This window comes from Equus asinus, chromosome 17, assembly GCF_041296235.1.
Source record: "Equus asinus isolate D_3611 breed Donkey chromosome 17, EquAss-T2T_v2, whole genome shotgun sequence".
NCBI lineage: Eukaryota > Metazoa > Chordata > Mammalia > Perissodactyla > Equidae > Equus > Equus asinus.
Window position 1 is genome coordinate 38,715,648 of NC_091806.1, and position 19,137 is coordinate 38,734,784.

Genomic DNA, 19,137 nt, shown 5'->3' on the forward strand with positions numbered 1-19,137 from the left:
AGGGAAAAGCTCTCATTCAGTAGAATCAGAATCCATGAATTTGACTGGGATCCATCCATCTTTGTATGCAGGGTGTGCAGCACAGGGCAGGCGCTCAGTGCGTGCTTGTTCAGTGAAGGTACGAATGAATGACGGAAGGAAGGCAGGGACAAGCCATCCACAAAGATGACCCATCCCACTGCTTACAAATAAACACCTCAGTTTACGAGCTAGGGCTTCTCCGGGGCTGCAAGCACATCCCCATGTCCTCAAGAGAGGAGCTGTTTTTAAAGAGAGAAAAAGGCAGGCCCCAGACCTGGAGTCAAGGGGCCCAGTTACAAGAACGGCACCAGAGGACCCCACCCCTCCCACTGTGCAGGGGGAGGGGAGTCTGCTTCTGGGAAGAAGCGGGGCCTCACCTGGGGCAGTCCCAGAGGAGGGAGGTGACGGTGGCGGTGCAGGGCCTCAGTTTCCTGCCTTTAGAGGGCGAGTCCACACGGGTTTGGGATAATTAGGCCGAAGTCTCATTCTCTGTAGGCGTCCACCTACCGATGGAGACGCTCGTCAGGGAGCTCCTCTGCTTAGACTGAGTGACTTGGGGGGCTGTCAAGCTCTCCGTGGGCCTTAGCCTGGGGCAGGAGGGGACACGGATGGCCTACAGGTGGTTTCGCCCTGCGCGGGGAATCAGAGAGGCAGAATCCAGAGAGCTTGGTGCCGGCAGGGGAATGGGCCACAGGGAGAATCAAGATGGCTTCACAGTGAGTGTGAACTTCCTTCAACACACTGGGGTCTACTTCGGTCATTGCCCACCGTCACCCCCCAACACATACCCTGACTGTCGTCCCACTCAGGCCAGAAGGATGGACACATAGACCCTTGGACCCAACCTATGGCCAAGATGCTAAAGATGCTCAGGATCCCAGAGGAGGGACTTAGAAACCATCTGCTCGGGCTGCTCTCCTCCAGGCCCAGAGAGATAGGACTTGCTCAAGTCAGAATGGGATCCAGGATCAGAAGCCAGGGCCCCGGGCCCCACGGGTGGTGCACCGTGGGGAGTTTTCAAGATGAAAGTCAGGGCTTCCCAGGAGGCCTGAATCAGCAGGATGTGGTATCAACTGGCCCCATGGCGGGCAGTCCCCACTCTCCACCCTCCACTGCTCACTCATCCACTTGCTCCACAGACCCTCCGACTACCCAGCCTGGAGGTGGGGTGGGCAGGGTTGCAGCTGCCCCCGACTGAGGAGAGTTTTCCCTCCAGAAACTTCGAGGCAAACAGGATAAACCACAAGGCACCCACCTTCTGGAGTTCTCCTGGCTCCGATTTGTTGTGTGACTTTGGGCAAGTCCCTTTGCCTCTCAGGGACCCATTTTCCTGGTCTACACAATAAAGGGTTTGGTCTCTGAGATGCCATCTGACCCTAAGAAGTCGTGAGCGTCCAAGTCTGGACACATTCTTACTGTTCCGGAGAAAAACAACCAGTCACAAACTAGCTGGTTACTAAAAACAGAGAGGAGCCCCCAAAGATGGGCTGTCATCTGGGAATTTAGATACAGGCACCATTGTTCGTTTTTTTCACCGAAAATTTCACTAAAGATAGTGAACGTTTGTGCTACCTGTTAAGCATTCCCAAAGATGCTTTTTGGCCCGGCTCACAGCTACAGCTCCCTCCATCTGTTTATTTCTTGTTTTCTTTTATCTGTTTTTACCCATGAGTCTGGAACACACTGATTGGGCCTTTGGGCCAAGATTTTGTGTACATGTTGAATTTCTCCTTTGATGAAAAGCTCCTGGATGACCAGAATTTTGTCCTCTATCTCTTTGCGCCCTAGTGCCCAGCATGGCGCTGTAGGTCCTATAAGGACTATTATTATTACTATATTATTATTATAATAACTATACAATAACTAGAAAAACTATTATTATAGTTGTTATCTTCAATTATAGAGCCTGAAGGGCATTTCACATCTAACCCAACTGTCTCTCTTTACAAACTGGGACACGGAGCCCAGAGCATAAATTTTATCCAGTCTAATACCAGATCCTCGATGGCAAGGTTCAATATTGTAATCATGTTAATTCTGCTCCAAATCAATCCACATATTCGTTGGAATTTAAATCTAATGGGATTTTCAGGGGTGGGAGATTTGACAAATTTATTTGCAAATGAGTGAGCATAACTAAGAAATGTTTGAGGAAAAAGAATGCCCTTCCACATATCGAAAGTATAGTTAAATCGAGAGATTTACAGAAATTAAAACTGGCTGCCCCATTTTGGGAATAGATGAATGTAAAAGAAGAGAGAGTCCAGAAAAAGAACCTGCCCTAAACCCAGATATTTGAGGAAATTCAATAATGTGGCAGTATTTCTAATCATTGGAGGAAAACGTGGAGTTTTCAAATAGTGGTGTTGAAGCAACTGCTCTCCTTTTGGAGAAAAACCTTTAAAAACAAAAACTTCAAAGATGATTTTAAGTAATTAAAACAAGTCACATCTCACACCACACTCAAAAAAATTACAGGTGAATTAAAGACGTCTGTGTAAGAAAATAAAACAACACAAATAGAAGAAGAAAATATAGGGGGAAATTTTTATAACTTCAGTGTGGAAAAGATCTTTCTAAACATAATATAAAAACCAGAAGTCATACAGGGAAAGAAAAAGAATCTTGACCACATAAATTATCTAAACCTTATGAATAGTGAAAGACACCATAAAAATAAATCATTGCAAACAAAATGGCAGGTTGGGACAAAATATTTGTAACACACATAATTGACAAAGAATTAATATCCCCTATACGTAAAGAGCTTCCATAAATCAATAGGAAGGGACAAATAACCCAAAAGAAAAACAGGCAAAGAATATGAATAGATAATTAAGCAATGAAGAAATATAAATTCCACAAAACATACGAAAAAATGTTCAACTTCTCTGACAGTTAAAGACATAAAAATTTAAAACACAATTAGATATTTTATTATACCCATCATATTGGTAAAAGTTAAAACTATTGGTAACATCCATAATTGAGGAGGTGGGGGGCAATCAGCACCTTCCTACCTTGACAGTAATCTTGTCCACTGGCTCAGCTTTCTTAAAAGAACCAATTCAGCATTCTTTCAAAATTTTAAAAGCTCAGATGCACAAAGCAACACATCTGGAAATCCATCTTAAAAGAGACTAAACACACGATCCTAAAGACATATTTGCCGTGCTCTCCTTGTAACAGGGGGAGCAGACTAAATCACGCTGAAGAGAAGGATGAAATAAATGATGGCACATTCAGATTTTGGATGACTGTGCAGACGTTAAAAAGAATGACATAAATTCACACATACTAACACAGAAAGTCACAATTTATCGGAAAGTGAAAAAAAAGGAAGCAATTTTATCGTGCATAAATAACAAGTCTAATACGATCCCATTTTGTAAAATAAGCAAATATATAAAGATTCAGACCAAAGTTTTAGTCGTGGCTACATCTGGGGAGTGGGAAATGATAGAGATAAGGGACACTGCTTTTTACAAACTTATGCTGCTGTTCTTTCAATGTTGTTTCCATGATATGTGTGATTTTGGACATATGTACATTCTGTGTGTGTGCACGCACGCACGTGTGTGTAATTAACAACAAAACAATATATCCTCATAGGCCCCACACAAAGTTGTTATTATTTTTATTTTAGAGATGAAAAAACAGCCCTGGGTTATATGGCTCGATGAGACACTCACATGCTGGGCCCCAGGCAAATCCAGCCTCAGCTTGCCTGGACCAAAAGCCAGGCAGGACCCTTCCCCATCACAGCCCACCTGCCCTAAGCCCAGAGCTTGGCTGCGTGAGTTGCTGACCTGGTGGATGACGGCTGCAGCAGCTACAGGTAGCAAGCCATCACGCGGCATTGTTTCTGCAAGCGCTGTGTTTAATATTTCTGATCATCAAAGTACTGTGGTCGACTGGGGGAGTATAGAAATGTCAAGAAGCAGGGAAAAAAAAAAACCCCAACTACTCAGAGACAATGACTATTAATATTTTGGAATATTTCTTCTAATATTTTCACTGCTTTTTTAAAATAGTTGATATTACGTTGTAGGTATGGTTTTGTATCTTTCCCTGAAAATAACATTGTATCAGAGTCATTTTCTGCTGTATTGAAATCTTCGTAAACATCACAATTTTAAAACACATCAATGTTTCGAGGAGTAGTATTTAATTTTACCCTGCTTATACATCCCCCCCTCCACCCACCCAACCTAACCTACAGGCACCAGAGTCCCTCTGAGATAAAATGTATTGGGCACATATTCGACTCCAGACACAGAGATGACTAAGACACGCCGTAGCTCATACCACACAGCAAAATTAATTCTGGGTGGATTAAAGGGTTAAAGGAAAAAAAAAAATCACAGAAAGACTCGAATAAAGTTGATGAGAGTATTTATCAAACCTCTCTGAGGGGGAGGATTTTCTAAGCCTAAGGCTATGGGAGAAACCACAAAAGAAAAGATCACAAGATTTGGCTACCTAACATTTTGATGCTCTGTAAACAACGTGAACAAAAAAGTAAAGGTCAAATAGCAACCTGGGGAACATATCTGCACAAAGGTGGCAAATGCTTAATAGCTGTAATATATAAAGAGCTCATGTGAATCAATACAAAACATCCACTGAGACACCAATACACAACTGGGGAAAGGCTTTAAGACCTGTGCTATCTGATATGGTAGCCACTAAATCTTAAATTTAGATTTAAATTAAAACTTAAATTAAATTAAATCTAAGTATAAAATTCAGTTTCTCAGTCAACCAAGCCACATTTCAAGTGCTCAACAGCCACATTTAGCTAGTAGTTATCCTACCAGACAGTGTAGATAGAGACCGTTTCTATCATCATAGAAACTTTGCTTGGAAAGCACTTAGATGATTCATACAAGATGATTTACAAGTGACTAACAAGCATGTTAAAAAATTTGACTTCATTAGGAATAAAAGGAATGCAAATTAAACCAAGGTAATATTTCATCTTCATCTAACTAGGAGTAAAGTGGATGCTGCTGACTGAAGGATGAAGAGCTCCGACCCTCTGTAAAATCATTTGGCAAAAGAAATCAAGAGCTAGAAAATCCTTCAGCCCAGTAAATTCAGTTTCTGGGAATACATCCTAAAAACAGAGTGAGAAATACAGAAGCAGTTTTAACGCAGAAAGTTATTTATCCCTGAATTATTTATAAATTCAGAACCGGAACCCAGCCTGCAAGGCCAGCCTCCAAGAAATGATTATACTCACTAAAGATCCTGTACTCAATGCACTGATAAACCATCAATGAAAATTATGTTTTTCCAATAGTTTAATGACTTTGGAAATACCTATGATATTAGCTTTGTTTTTGTTTTTTGTGGTTTTTTTGAGGAAGATTAGCCCTGAGCTAACTGCTGCCAATCCTCCTCTTTTTGCTGAGGAAGACTGGCCCTGAGCTAACATCCGTGCCCATCTTCCTCTACTTTACATGTGGGACGCCTACCACAGCATGGCATGCCAAGCAGTGCCATGTCCGCACCCAGGATCCAAACCTGCGAACCCCGGGCCAGCGAAGCGAAACATGCACACTTAACCACTGTGCCACCAGGCCGACCCTGATATTAGATTTTTTTAAAAAAATCATTCAAAACAGGATAATATCAACAATAAAAATATGGGGACTATACAGGCACAAAACGTTGTCAAACATCAGAAATAAACATCATGGGGTGACAGGATTCTGAATATTCTTTACGCTGTTCGGTAATTTCGGAATTGTTAACAACGGTTGTTTGCTGCTTTTACAGAGAACTAGAAAAGTCATTAAAAATTCAGAGGAGGAGACGTAACCTAGTGATTAAGAGCAGGGACCGTGGAGCCAGGCGGGCTGGCTCTCCGCCCTCAGACACGGTCACCTCAGTTTCTCATCTGTGAAATTAACAAAAGCCCCCGCCTCAGAAGATGGTGAGAAAATTAAGTGAGATGCTGCCTGCAAGGTGCTGGCCATCGTCTGAGCACATAACAGACCACACACGAGAGCCGCTGTTATTATTAACATGAGAAACCTTTATTCACACCGTTGCCAGAATCCTCTATCCGATAAGCTCTCAATTGTGGAAACATACACTTTAAACACGTCCATCAGGACGAGAAGGAGCTAGTCCAAACTAACAGCGGTCACCTCAGGGAGGTAGGATAATATATCTCCTTTCTTTGCTCAAAGAAGCAAGAAAATGTCTTTCTGCGCTTCCCAAATTTTCTTCAGTGAGCCTGCGAGCTTTACAATAAAAATGTTTTAAGAACAAAGAACAATGCTGGAAATAAAGAAATAAGTTTAACTGGCTGTGCTAAGGAGGTCAGATTAAGCCTGGGTGGTGAGGGGACGTAAGTGAGAGCCTTAGGGGGAGGTGGCCACAGCTGGAGGGGACCGTGGGGGATCTCTAGGTGATGGGGTTCTGGGGGGTGATTGAATTTTTTCTCCCGTACACTTTATGAATGTTCCAATCTTTGTAAAAGGGTAGTGAATGGGTATTATTTTTTTCTAATAAAAAGAAAGGTAGTTAAGAAAAGAAAATCAGACTCTCTTACCTCGGAATGGGGAGGGAAACTGAGTCAGACAGAGACAAGCACTGAGAGATGGGGGTTGAGCGAGGAGGCTGGAGGCGCAGGGACCACCGACACCCACAGAGGGGCCCACCCAGCCGGGCCTGCAGGTGGGGGCTGGACGAGAAGGCCTCCCCTTGTCCACCCTGGAACTCAGGCTCAGCACGGCTGCACACACCCCCAGGTGATAGAGGCAGCTTCCTATTTTCAATTTTCTAAGCTTCCCATAAAACATCTGTGAATTTTTCACCGTCAGAGCACACAGGAGAGGAACTTGTGTTTCACAGTTCACATAGCTGATAACAGATCTATCACATTTCTGCCACTTATAGATTTCTTTTCCCCTAAGAACCTGGGAGTGGCCGTCCCCACCTGGCCCCCACGAGACCCCCCGAAGCTAGGCCTGTCAGTCCAAGCGCTCCCAAACTCACAGGTCCCAGGCCATCCAGCTGGGGAATAAAAAAGAAACTGAACCTCAAAAAGGCCCATGACCATAATGGGGAACAGACACTTTCTCCAAGGGTGAGGTTGGGCCACTCACTCTCTATCAGGCCGTGCACGATTGTGTCTGACCCCCCTCCGGATCCCTGGGCTCCCCAAATTCCCCAGGGCCTCAGACAACGCACGGGAAGGCTCTCTGTCAACCAAAAGCAGGGGACCGCTGGGGCTCGGTGTCAGATCAGCTCAGCCCAGCATACTTGGGTGGTGCTACATTTAGAATTTTGCTTGAAATGAGTGGGCTGTGGACTAGAGTGTGAGAAGCCCGTGGCGATGAAAACGGGAGGAGACAGCACGGTTTTGTGGGACATGCAGGGGCTCTGGGGTCAGACGACAGGATCGCCACCTGATCATCCGTCCATGCTGGCCAGTGACCATACCATGGGGACAAGATCCCGGGCTTGTCGGGTTGTAGTGAGGCATCAGTGAAACGACTGATGCATGGAAAGTACCAGTAAATGTTAACTCCCTCCAGCCGCTCGTCTCTTGTTGCCATGGCAACAGGGAGAGCCAGGAAGTTGGGGAACAACAGGATGAAAGGACCCAGGACCCAGAACGGGAAGTCCCAGGTGCCATTCTGGACTGGTCCCTGTGCCGGTCACTTGACCGTGGGGGGCCCTCACTTCCCTTCTCTGTACAATGGAGTCATTTCACCTCTGGGCCCCAGGAGCCAGCACCAGCCTCCTCATCACAGGACTGGGGGAGGTGACGCAAACGCGTGCGAGCTGTCATCTCCTGCAGAACAATCAATTGCACACGGAGCCCAGCAATAGAGACAAAAGCACAGAGCTGGGTCCCCAAATGGCGGTTTCCTAAGTGGGGAGAAGGTGTGTTCTCTGCAGCGAAACCCAGCAAACCAACAAAACACGGAACCACGCTTCCACACTGCATGGCCTCGTCCTGCCCCTCGGGTCCCAGAGCTTTCTGGGGTGTGGGGGAAACACAGCAACTTGCACTAATGGCCTGGGCCTTCTCCCCAGAAAAATGCACAGATGCATACACATGACATCAGGCAGGTCGTGGAGCCCTAAGTGCAAACCTGGACCCCGAGGTCGGGACCCCTGCCCCACCCTGGGCTCCAGGTGAGTCTAGACAACCTCCCATGCCAGAGGCAGCCCCCGGAGGAAGCAGGAACTAGGCTGCAGGCCCAGCAGCCCTGGGTGATTTCCCCAGGCATGGAGCTCTTGGGGCCTGACCACCCATCCTGGTTCGGTCCCTCCTCCCAGGGCCCCCAAAGCCTTTGGCAGAACAAAGGGAGCTCCTCAGCTGGGCCCCGAAGGCCCCCTGTTTAGATTCACTCACAACTGGGGGTCAATGGGTAACAGGAGTCAAAAAGAAGTAGCTCTCTGTCTCAGGGTCTTGGAGTGTCCATTGGGCTGAAAGACCCCAGCGTGGCAGGGGACATCCCTCTGCTCCCTGACCTCAACCCCAGCATCAGTCTCCCTCTTCGGGGATCCAGGCGCCAGAAGGACACCAAGGCGAGCAGGGGACCCCTCGTGAGAAATCCTCATTCGTGTTTTAAATAGTCCATTCCCTCCACAAACTCTATTATCAGGATTCGACCTGAAACTTCTCAGTACAACCTGTGGCCTCTCTGGCTCTATCTTTAGCAGAGCCTGGAGAAGAAGCAGCTCTCAGGATGACAGAATTTTAGACTTTTACCTTTTCTGTCTCCCCTCTTCCGTAAGAGAGGGAAAGTCAGAAGGGAGCTTAGAGGAGAAAAAAAGACGGAGGGAGATGGGGCAGGCCACACCTCACTGCAGAATGGGAACCAAGGAGAGCTTCCTGGCGGAGGAAGCCTTGAGCCAGGGGGTGGCTGAGGGTGAGAGTGGCTGCAGGATCAGCTCCTTCTTCCTTCCGCCTCCCACGCTCCTCGCACCCCACCCAGATCTCACCCCTGATCGCGTTGCCCCAGCGTCAAGCCCGAGCCTTGCTCCCCAGGGCCTGTCTCATCAAGGCTCCGGGCCAGCGCTGCACAGCGATCAGACCAACCTCAAAGGGCACAGAGGTCAGGCCCCAAGAGTGGCCCCCTCGAGGGCAGGACCCAGCCCCTACGGACACGCAGAACCCAGACACGGGGCTTCCGTGCAGGCCCCTCCCCAGCGAGCCCATGGTGGAGGGGGAGGGCGGGGGAGTGGCTTATAGGCGCACTTTTTATTTTCCAGCCGGATGACCCGAGCAGAGTGGCCTTGTCACAGAACCAAGGGAACAACACTTGATGGTCTCAGTCTATGGGCTGGTTCTGTCTGCTTCTGACGATTGAACTGTATTTCTCATAGTCACAAACCCCTTCCCTTCTGAATATCGGGGAAGGGGCGTGTGTTGGGTCACGCCGCGCCACCCTCATCAGCACCGCTTGTAGGGGAGGCGCCGTCTCACCGTGTGGCCACGTTTAATCCTCAGGACGAGCCAGCGAGGCAGGCACTATTATTATTCCCGTCTTACAGAGGCGATTCCTCAACTGGTGAGGGGCAGAGCTTTCCAGATAATAAAGAGGGGCTCTAGAAGCCATGTAACCCCATCCCCACCAGGGAGGCTGCCCTGGAACCCCTGTCCTGAGGTTCTCTGCTGACCCTCGTCCCCCAGCCTCCCCGCTTGGGCCTCATTGTTGGGATGCAGGAGCTGTCAGCTCTCACCCGGCCTGACTCTTCTTGCTGTGTGTCCTGGGGAAGCCCTGAACATCTCTGAGCCCCCATGTTCCCATATTTCAGACCTCAAGGCCCCAGTGTGGGCTATGTCCTCAAACCAGGCCTCCCCTAGTGGACAGACCAGTGTAGCCTGGAGGAGGGTAGCCTCTTGGGTTGAGAGTTGGGAGTCCTGAGTCCCTGTTGGTTCCTTAACCCACCAAGTGACAATGGGCGGGTCACTTCACCTCTCTGAAAAATGGGGTAAGTGTTATCTGTGCTGCCTTCCTCCGGGCTGGTTATGAGATCGACTACAACAATGAATGTGAAAGTTCATTGCTCAGGGAGGACGGGAGCTGACAGCCAGGGGTTGTTACTGATCACGGCACAGCCCTTCCCCTGGGGGTTGGGGGGGAGTAGGGACCCTCTCCCTGTTTTGCAAACGAAATAAAGTGAAGCTCAAAGGGAGGCAGCTTCTCACTCTGAAAAGCCAGGGATGACTTGTTTTGGCTTTAAATCCCTGTTTTGAGCTTTAAATCTTTCCCAGAAGGTGGCTCAAATACCCAGGCTGTGAGGGTCTTCCCGGCCCAGCAAGCCCCCTGGATTTATCAGGCAGCTGGAAAGAGGTACAAATAGCCAAGAACTTAGTATCAGGAGATCTGAGTTCAGATCCTGGTTCTGTGTCCTTTCTGCCCTGTGGTGTTGGACTCACTTCCTTAGCCTCAGTTTCCTTGTTCACAGCATGGGGATAAGGCATGCCCTACTTGATGGGCTGTGAGATGCTGCTGGGAAAAGTGCTTTTTGAAATACAAAGCCCCCAAAGCAGCATTAAGATTGTCCAAACCACTCACCACCCAGGCTACCTCAAGGTCGCTCTATAATTAGGAAAGTACCGGCCTCTGTAGTTGTGGGTTTGTGTGTTTCACACCCCTCCTTGGTCCCTAGCTTATTAGAGAAAGTCCTGTTCACTCTGTGACCTGCAGGTATCTGTGGGTGGCAGCAGAGCTTCAGGGTTAGAAAACGTGGACTTTGTATGACCCAAAAGCCCATCACAGCAGAATGGGTAAATACATTGTAGAGTCGGCACACAATGGAATACTATACAGCAATGAAGAAGAACAAAGTGCTGCTACACACCACGACATGGATAGATCCCTTGAGAATAATGTTGAGTGAAAAAAAGCCAGACACATAAAAGTACAAACTGTGTGATCCCACGTAGACAAAGTTTAACAAGAGGCAAAGCAATGCATGATGACAGAAATCAGGATGGTGGACACCCAGGGAAGGGGTGATGCCTGGAAGGAGGCACATGAGGGGAGCTTCTGGGTGTGGGTCAAGTTCTGTTTTTTGATCTGGGTGCTGGTTACACAGGTGTGTTCAGTTTGTGACGTCAGTGAAGCTACACATGTACGATAGATGCACTTTTCTGGGAGTATCCTATGTTTAAATAAGACATTTTATAATTAAGCATCTAGATTCAAGTCCCAGCTCTACCACTTGCATACTGTGGGGTCTCAGGCTAATTAAACTCTCAGCCTCCACTCTCTCCTCTGCAAAATAGGGATAATAATGGTATCTGCCTCTGACGGTCCCAAATGTCAACTATTTAATTCCATCTTCATGATATTTGCCTTACCCAAGTACCAAGTATTAATATTTTTCCTTTAAATCAACTCAGCAGTTTTATGTAATTAATCTAAAAATGAAACTTTATATCACTCTCATAAATCATGGGTTTGGTGCGCTAATTATCTATTTTCTAGCATAGTAAATTAATATAAATTGAAACAAACACATAACTATAAAGATAAAGATGTTCGAATGTGAGCCAGTTCAAATCACCCTCCCTATCAGTGATGGTGACATACTCATGCTGGAAAAAACCAAGATACTGAGTTACTTAGAGCCCCTAGCACTGTGCAGGCCCTTAGTAACGGGTAATCCTATCATCATCATCATCATAAACATCAACATCGTCATCATCATCATCACCCTTATTGACATCATCACCATCATCTTCATCATTTTATCACCATCATCATCATTGTCATCCTCATTATCCACATCATCATCACCACCATCAGCATTATAACCCTCACCACCATCATCATCACCATCACCACTCCCATTATCACCACACACAGAGCCATCGATATTTGCTTCAGACCATCTCCTAGGGTCAACGCAACATGGCCCTGCCCTCAGGAGAGCTTCAAGAATTACGGACATGGAACCCATTCTGAAGTTTTGGGGCCTGCCAGGATGCACATCCAGGTGAGGGCTCCACGTGGGTACAGATTGGGTGGAAGGCACTGGGCTGCACCCTCCCACCCTCCATGCCAGACCAGAGCTCGTCTCCCTCCAGATGCCTCTGTTGACCTGTCTCTTCCCCCAGCCAAGGCTGACGCACCTTATCTCTCAGCACTTCGGTCTCCCCATCTCTAAAATGGGACCAGTGGCCTCAGCTCCTCAGAACTCCCACAAGTGGGTCCAGATCACTAATCAAACAAAAACCATCATAGCAGAATGCTGGACGCTCATCAAAAGTGCGTCTTAATGTTATCCCAGATTTGCCCTCTGGGGTGTGCCTGGGCCCCTCCCTCACTGACTGTCAGGGGGTACCTGAGACGTCCACTCGTGCAATTAAAAACCCTCATCCTGGCAGTGGTTGTAAATCTATTCGGGTGTGCCCCTTTTTAAGCAAATCCGGCCACTCAGCATTCAGATTGACTAGAACTAAGTTAAGGTGGAGGACACTGATTCCATCTTTCAAAAGGGCTTTTGGTATTGAAAATGGCCATAACCTTTGGTTCAAATAATTCTACTTAAAGGAGACAAGGATATGAAAAAAAGACGCTTGTGCAAAAAGACTTATCATAGAGTCTTGTTTTGTTTTTTGGTGAGGAACACCGTCCCTGAGCTGACATCGGTTGCTGATCTTCCTCTGTTTTGTATATGGGATGCCGCCACAGCATGGCTGGATGAGCGTATGTAGGTCTGCGCCCAGGAGCCCAACCTGCAAACCCTGGGCTGCCGAAGCCGAGCGCACGAACTTAACCACTATGCCATCCAGCCAGCCCCCAGAGTTATTTTTAACAGAAAAAAAGAGAGAGAGAAAGAGAGAGAAAACCACACAACTGTCCAGTAATAGAGATTAGTTAAACAAAAATCAGGATTTTTATAAATTAGCTATTGTAGAACAATTTAAAAAACAGGTTAAATGGGAAGACACTCAAGATATATTCTAAGAGGAAAAGAAGGTTATAAGGATACACATATGTATCTATTTGTGTGTGTATGTATATTTCTTTATACATCTGGTATATAAATACATATAAATATCTTGTATATATACAGATATATATATCATATATGATACCAATTTTGAAACAAAGTATAATTGTTGGAATTATAAATAGGAAAAAGATAAAAATATCTGCCCTAATATGTTAACAGTGGTCATAATGGATGGTAAGATTGTGGGTGGTTTTATTTTTTCTTTATATTCCACTGTACTTGCTGATTTTTCTCAATAAACATGCATGATTTTTATTGTTAAGGAAAATCATATTATAAAAATGTTATATATCATAGATAATTATACAAAGACATGGGACTTTTTTCTCTAAAAGACTTTCTGCAGATCCCTTTTATGTTATTTTTAAATTTACCATAAAATCAGAATATACATTCTTTGAAAAAAAACTAAACAATACAGAAGTGGATACACTCAAAAGAGAAGTCCAGCCCACCCTCACCCTACCGTCTCTACCGAACCCCGTCCCCACAATTCATCTCTGGAATCCTTCTTTTGATGAATATTCTGCAAAATGTTTCTTCTGTGGATGTAGAAACATTTTATCTAAAGTATTCAATTCACTCATATTTTTGTTTTATGAAAATAAGATTGCGATATACAAATTGCCCTGAAATTTAGTTTTTTCACTGAGCACAATGGCCTTCTCTGCGTGTCAGTGCCTTGTGAACTATGTCCTCCTTCTTGATGGCCGTATCGTATTCCAGAGGGCGTTAGGCGGAACTTACTCGCCCTCTGCCCTGTCTTGTCAGGTTTTCATTATCCTTACGTAGCCTAAACACCCTTCTGTATATCCCTTTGCACCCTGGGGAGTATAAGAAAGCTCTCTAAAAGTAACACTGTGTATGAGCTTTAAAAAAGAATGCTGTGGCTTCTGCCATTTTGTCCTTCAAAAAAAAAGGCTGTATCGATTTTTCAGGTTCTGGGAAATGATGTTCTTTAAATACGATCCCAAATCTCAACTCATAGATTGAGGAGTCTCGGGGGCCACCTGGTGTAGCCCCATTATTTCATAAATAAACAGAGGCCCGGGAGGACACTCAACCCCAGGCACAGAACTGAGTCAGGACTGACCCCTAGGTCCCCCAACTTCTAGACCCTTCCTACTTGTAGTAGCATGGTTGTTGTGCTAATGGGACCCAGAAGCCTTTGCCCTCAGAAAAACCGACTCCACTGCAAACTGGCAAACTCCTACTCACCCTTCAGGCCTCAGCTTGGATGTCACCCCCTCCAGGAAGCCTTCCTTGTCTTCCCCAGAGATTGGATTGGACACACTTCCTCCTGCATGCTCCCCTAGGCCAAGTCCTTCTCACGCTCTGTTCCAGCTGCCTGTCGGTGGTTTCCCCACTAGACTGGAAGCTCAGGGCTGAGGGTTGCTTGTCAGTCTGATTCACATACCCATCCTGAAAGCCTGCCTGTCATTCATTCATTCATTTGTTCAAGAAATAGCTTTGTGTGTCTGGCCCCGTGGCAGAGTGCTCAAGTTCAGTGTGCTCCGCTTCAGCAGCCCAGGTTCGTGGGTTCAGATCCTGGGCGCGGACCTACACCACTCATCCTCTGGCAGCATCCCACATATAAAGTGGAGGAAGATTGGCACAGATGTTAGCTCAGGGCTAATCTTTCACAGCAAAAAAGAAAAGAAAAGAAATGAAAAGAAAAAGAAATAGTCTTGTGGCGGGTGCTGGGGAGAGAAGGCTTGAGTTAACTTGAATAACAAAAGAAAGAAAGGACAGGAGAGCTTCCAGCAAGCGCCCAGGGACTTTAGAAATGCAGCCCACTGCTCTAACAGGCTGGAGACTCGGGTGCTCTGAAGCCTGCTCTGCTGATGATCCACTCTGTGCCTTCTCCGCGCTCAGCCAGTCTCACAGCAACCTTCCAGATAGGTTCTGCTCTGCCTGTTTCACAGAAGGATCTGAGGCACCGAGAGCAGAGGCTGCAGGGACTAGAGAACACACACTGGGTCTGTCCGCCTCCTCGGCCCCCACAATCTCTACTATAACACAGCAAAACCCCTCAAAGGGCAGGGGAAGCAGCAGCCTGAGATGAGAGAGAGAGGCTGTGCCAGGAGAGGGTCGCCCAGATGCCAGGAGACCTGGGGGTCCAGTCCACCTCACTGTCAGTTAGCTGGGCACCTTGGGGAAGTCACCTAACCTCTCTGATCCTGTTACTTCATCTGAAAATGGGCTTGGTTAACACCTGTCCTCCTCTGTCTTCTAGGTGGCTTTATTTTCTCAATCAAAACTTATGCTCTGTGGTCAAACGAGTCCACTCTTGGTTACAGGAGCAACAGAAGAGAAAACACGGGGGCTGGCCCGTGGCCTGAGTGGTTAAATTTGCGTGCTCGGCTTCAGCAGCCTGGGGTTCTCAGGTTCCGATCCTGGGTGCAGACCTGCACACCGCTCATCAAGCCATGCAAAGGCGGGGTCCCACATAGAAGAGCTGGAATGACTACACCTAGGATATACAACTATGTACTGGGGGGCCTTGCGGAGAAGAAAAGAAAAAGAGGAAGATTGGCAACAGATGTTAGCTCAGGGCCAATCTTCCTCAAAAGAAAAAGAGAGAAAACATGACCGCTGAGTCCTTGAGATCCGGGATTTGTATACATCGTGGGGCCTCAGGCTCTGGGATGTGTGTTTCTTGCACGCCCTCCATGGGCCTCATTCAAGAGCCTCTGCCAGGCCTCTGTGCACACAGTGAGGAAGTGTGAAGGGGCCCGAGGAGGCTGGGGGGTGGATGCGGCCGGAGCGGACCAGCCTTCACACTCAAGGGAGCACACTAGGGTTTACAAGCTGTTTGTGTCAGTATAATGGAACCTTCCAGAAGCCCTGCGATGCAAGGATTGTTCCCTATCCCCATCTTATAGAGGAAGGTAATCGGTCTCAGAAACGGGAAATGACTGGCCCAAGGTCACCCAGCTGGTCAGGATGCAAAGCCAGCTTCCGGACCCCCAAACCCCAAACTCCCCACCCTGCAATGACCCTCACAACACAACTGGGGTTCCTGGAGCCCCTCCTAGGAGCCAGGCCTGTGTGGTATGTGCTTTTTACGTGGGTTGCATCTTCGAACCATCACATTTCACAGATGAGGAGCTGAGGTCGCTGGCTTGAGTCATTTTCTCAAGCTCTCACCGCAGGGACGTGAGGCCAGGGTTGTCTGTTAGCAAAACCCGGGCTCCGGGGAGGGGCTGGGAAAGACGGGGGGGAGGGTGGCCTTATCTGTCACTGCAGGCTGCTCAGAGCCTGGAGGGCAGGGCGGCCCCACTCCCACCTGGGACTCGGGAAAAGTGCACACACTGAGCCACCTGACTGAGCCAGCACACCCCTGTCCTGTGTAACCTCCAATCCTTTACCCTCTGCCCTTCCCCAAAACCCCCGGCACTTGACACCCTCTCACTCGAGAGAAAGAGTCAGTCAAACCCTCCAGGTCCGAGAACAGAAAAGTCCCCCGCCTCCAGCTCCTATGGCACAGCGGTGGGTCAGGGCACAGTTTCCTAGAACAAGAGAACTGGGATCATCCAGCCCCATATTTTGCACTCACATCAGCTGAGTCCTGAGTGGCCACATGGCAGTTTGGGGCAGAGATGGGATGAGCCCCTCCACCACACCTGCATGCCCCTCACTGACCATGAGGAGCCCAGCCCTGATCTTCCATCTTATGTCCTTCCTTTTCCCCTCCCCGCCCCCACCTCTGATCTGATTGAGCAGGAGCAAAACTGGGGGAGGGGAGGCACTCTCTGAAATGGGGGAGCGGTGGCCGCTGCAAAGCCTGTTCCCCTCCGTGGGCCCCCCATCTGCGCTGCCAACTCCAGGTTTTCAAGGATTCAGGTCACTGAGTCACTCAACAAACAAATACTTGCAGGGCTCTTCCCGTCCCATCTCAGAGCAGAGGCACCCCCTCTGGCTGCCAGGCCCACCCCGCGGTCTTTGGGAACCATCCCATCAATTAACTCATTCATTCAACAAACACTGAGGTCCTACTACGCACAGGAATCACAATTCTCAGTCTCCTTCCTCTCCTCCCGCGGCCCCTCCCTCCCTCCCAGCGCTCAGCTCCTCCTTCCTTCCCCAAGCATCCCCGGTGGCCCCTTTGCCCCGGCGAAGAGGGCAGATCTTGGGGGCGCTGGGGAGTCACGGAGCCCAGAGGGGCTGCGGCAACGCGGGGCTGACGGACTGACAGACACACGCGCCCCCGTGGTTACCTGGTTGCGGGCCGGGGCAGCGCAGGCAGGCGCCTCTCCGGCGGAGGCCGAGGAGGTTCTGAGCCCGGCCCTGGGGGCTGCCACCCCCTCCCCACCCCCACCTTCGGCCTCCACCCAGGCCGGGGCTGCTGGAAAACCCAGCCCGAGCTCAGGTGACTTCCTCTTGTGTCATGGAAAGTGCGCGTGAGGAGGACAGGAAACTGCCAGCAGGGATCTGGGGTCTGAGAGGGGACAGGGGCCTGGAGGCCAGGAGGCGGGAGGGGAGAGGCACCTAGTCCGGGTGGGCGGCAGGGAGGGAGGGAGGCAGCTATAGGGGTGTGGGGACCCTGTCCACTGGGATGGTGACAGCTGCCACCTGAGGCGCTGAGCTGCTTTCAATTTTCCAAAAGCTAACAGACAGAAAGGAGTCGGAACCATCCCCCTGCCTGTGACAAACACTCCGAAATCAAATAAAAAGTCCAAGTTTGGGTTTGTTTTCTCTGCTTTTGGTAAGCTGGGGGTGGGGGCAGCAGCCAGGGATGTGGAGGGAGAGAAAGGCGGGTTCAAGTCTTAGTTTTGATCTCCGGAGGCCAATGGGTTCCTCTCTGAGCCTCAGTTTCCTCATCTGTGAAATGGGAAACTCCACCCACTTCCCACGATGGATGGGAAGATGAAAAGAGGCCACGCCCCTGGCGCGCGGAAGTGCTTGATAAAAATCCCTTTGCCCTTTCTGGCGGAGTCTGTCAACTGAGTGTGGCGACAGGGGCCGCTTAATACACACATCTGGTGTGACTTGTAAAAGCCGTCTAAACACAGAGGCTTTAAGAGAAAAATATCCAGAGGAGACCTTGGAGTGTAAGCATGTCTGTCTCCTTCATCTCTGCATCCTTGGTGCTTGGCATGCGGCAAAGATTTGTTGAACGAATGATGGAAGGCATGAAAAGTCTGGGATTTCCGGAGTCACGGGATGGGAAGGGTGGCTGTGAAGGCAGGGGCAGGACTGTGTGGCTTCTGGGGAGGGGAGGAGCCACCCCCCCGAATCCGGCATGAGCTGGTGGGTGTGCCCCCCAGTCACACCTATTAGGGAGCCTTCGTTCCTTGACCCAGGCCCCATCCTTCCCTCTGGCAGATGGATTCAGGCACCCCAGGCATCCAAGGCTCAAGTCAGAGGAGACGGGGAGTGTTGAATGCTGGGGAGCTAAGTGGATGCTGTTGGGCAGCTGCTGAGACAATCTGACCAGCCCAGGGAGGGACCCCCCGCAGCCCTGGAGGACCTGGGCGGGGCGGGCGGTGAAGATGGGGGAGGGGTGCGGATGGGAGGCCGGGCTCAGACCCTTATCCTGTGACACGTCACACTCAGCTCTCTGCACATCCCTGAACTGCTTCAGGCCTGCCTGCAATGGCCTGGATTACTTGAAGCGCCAAGGACTGGGTTTGGGCCTCAGTTTACCCTGTGCTGGAGCACAGAGGCTGTGAGGAAGGGACTGAACCCACCCCAGGCTGCGGCCCCTGCCAAGAGCCTGGAGCCCCTCCCGATGACCCAGCCTCCGCCCTCGCCGTTGCAGGTTCCCAGAGGCCCTGCCTCCTCCTCCACAGGCCAAGGGTTGATCCCGTCCCCTCTGGGGGCAACATCGACAACACGGGGCTCTCACACACCTACACGGAGATCATGCCATCGACACAGAGACCTCACACACTGACACGAGATCACACACACACACACACACACACACACACACACGGCCACGACCCCAGCCTGCACGGAAGAGCCATCTCCTGCACTTGTCGGGAAAATATCACCTGTGCACCTCAAATTCCCACCTCACCCCCGTGAGAGCAGATGGAGGGTGTCATTTGGCTTTTCATCACTGAGCCTGCAGCAAGAGCTGGTGTGATGCGCCCCACTTCCCACCTC

General features: G+C 49.0%; 1 long non-coding RNA gene across 2 annotated transcripts in view; it reads right to left on the reverse strand.

Annotated features, from left to right (window-relative positions):
• LOC139040796 (uncharacterized) overlaps positions 1-17,333 on the reverse strand; it is a 55,246-nt gene extending 37,913 nt beyond the window's left edge. Inside the window, exon 1 of one of the 2 annotated variants that reach the window (XR_011495115.1) lies at positions 17,244-17,333. This is a non-coding gene — a long non-coding RNA (uncharacterized lncRNA). Of the gene's footprint in view, positions 1-3,041; positions 3,868-17,243 lie in introns of those variants that run through there. The other variant, XR_011495114.1, reaches the window with a different exon arrangement.
• Positions 17,334-19,137: the final 1,804 nt, after the last annotated feature.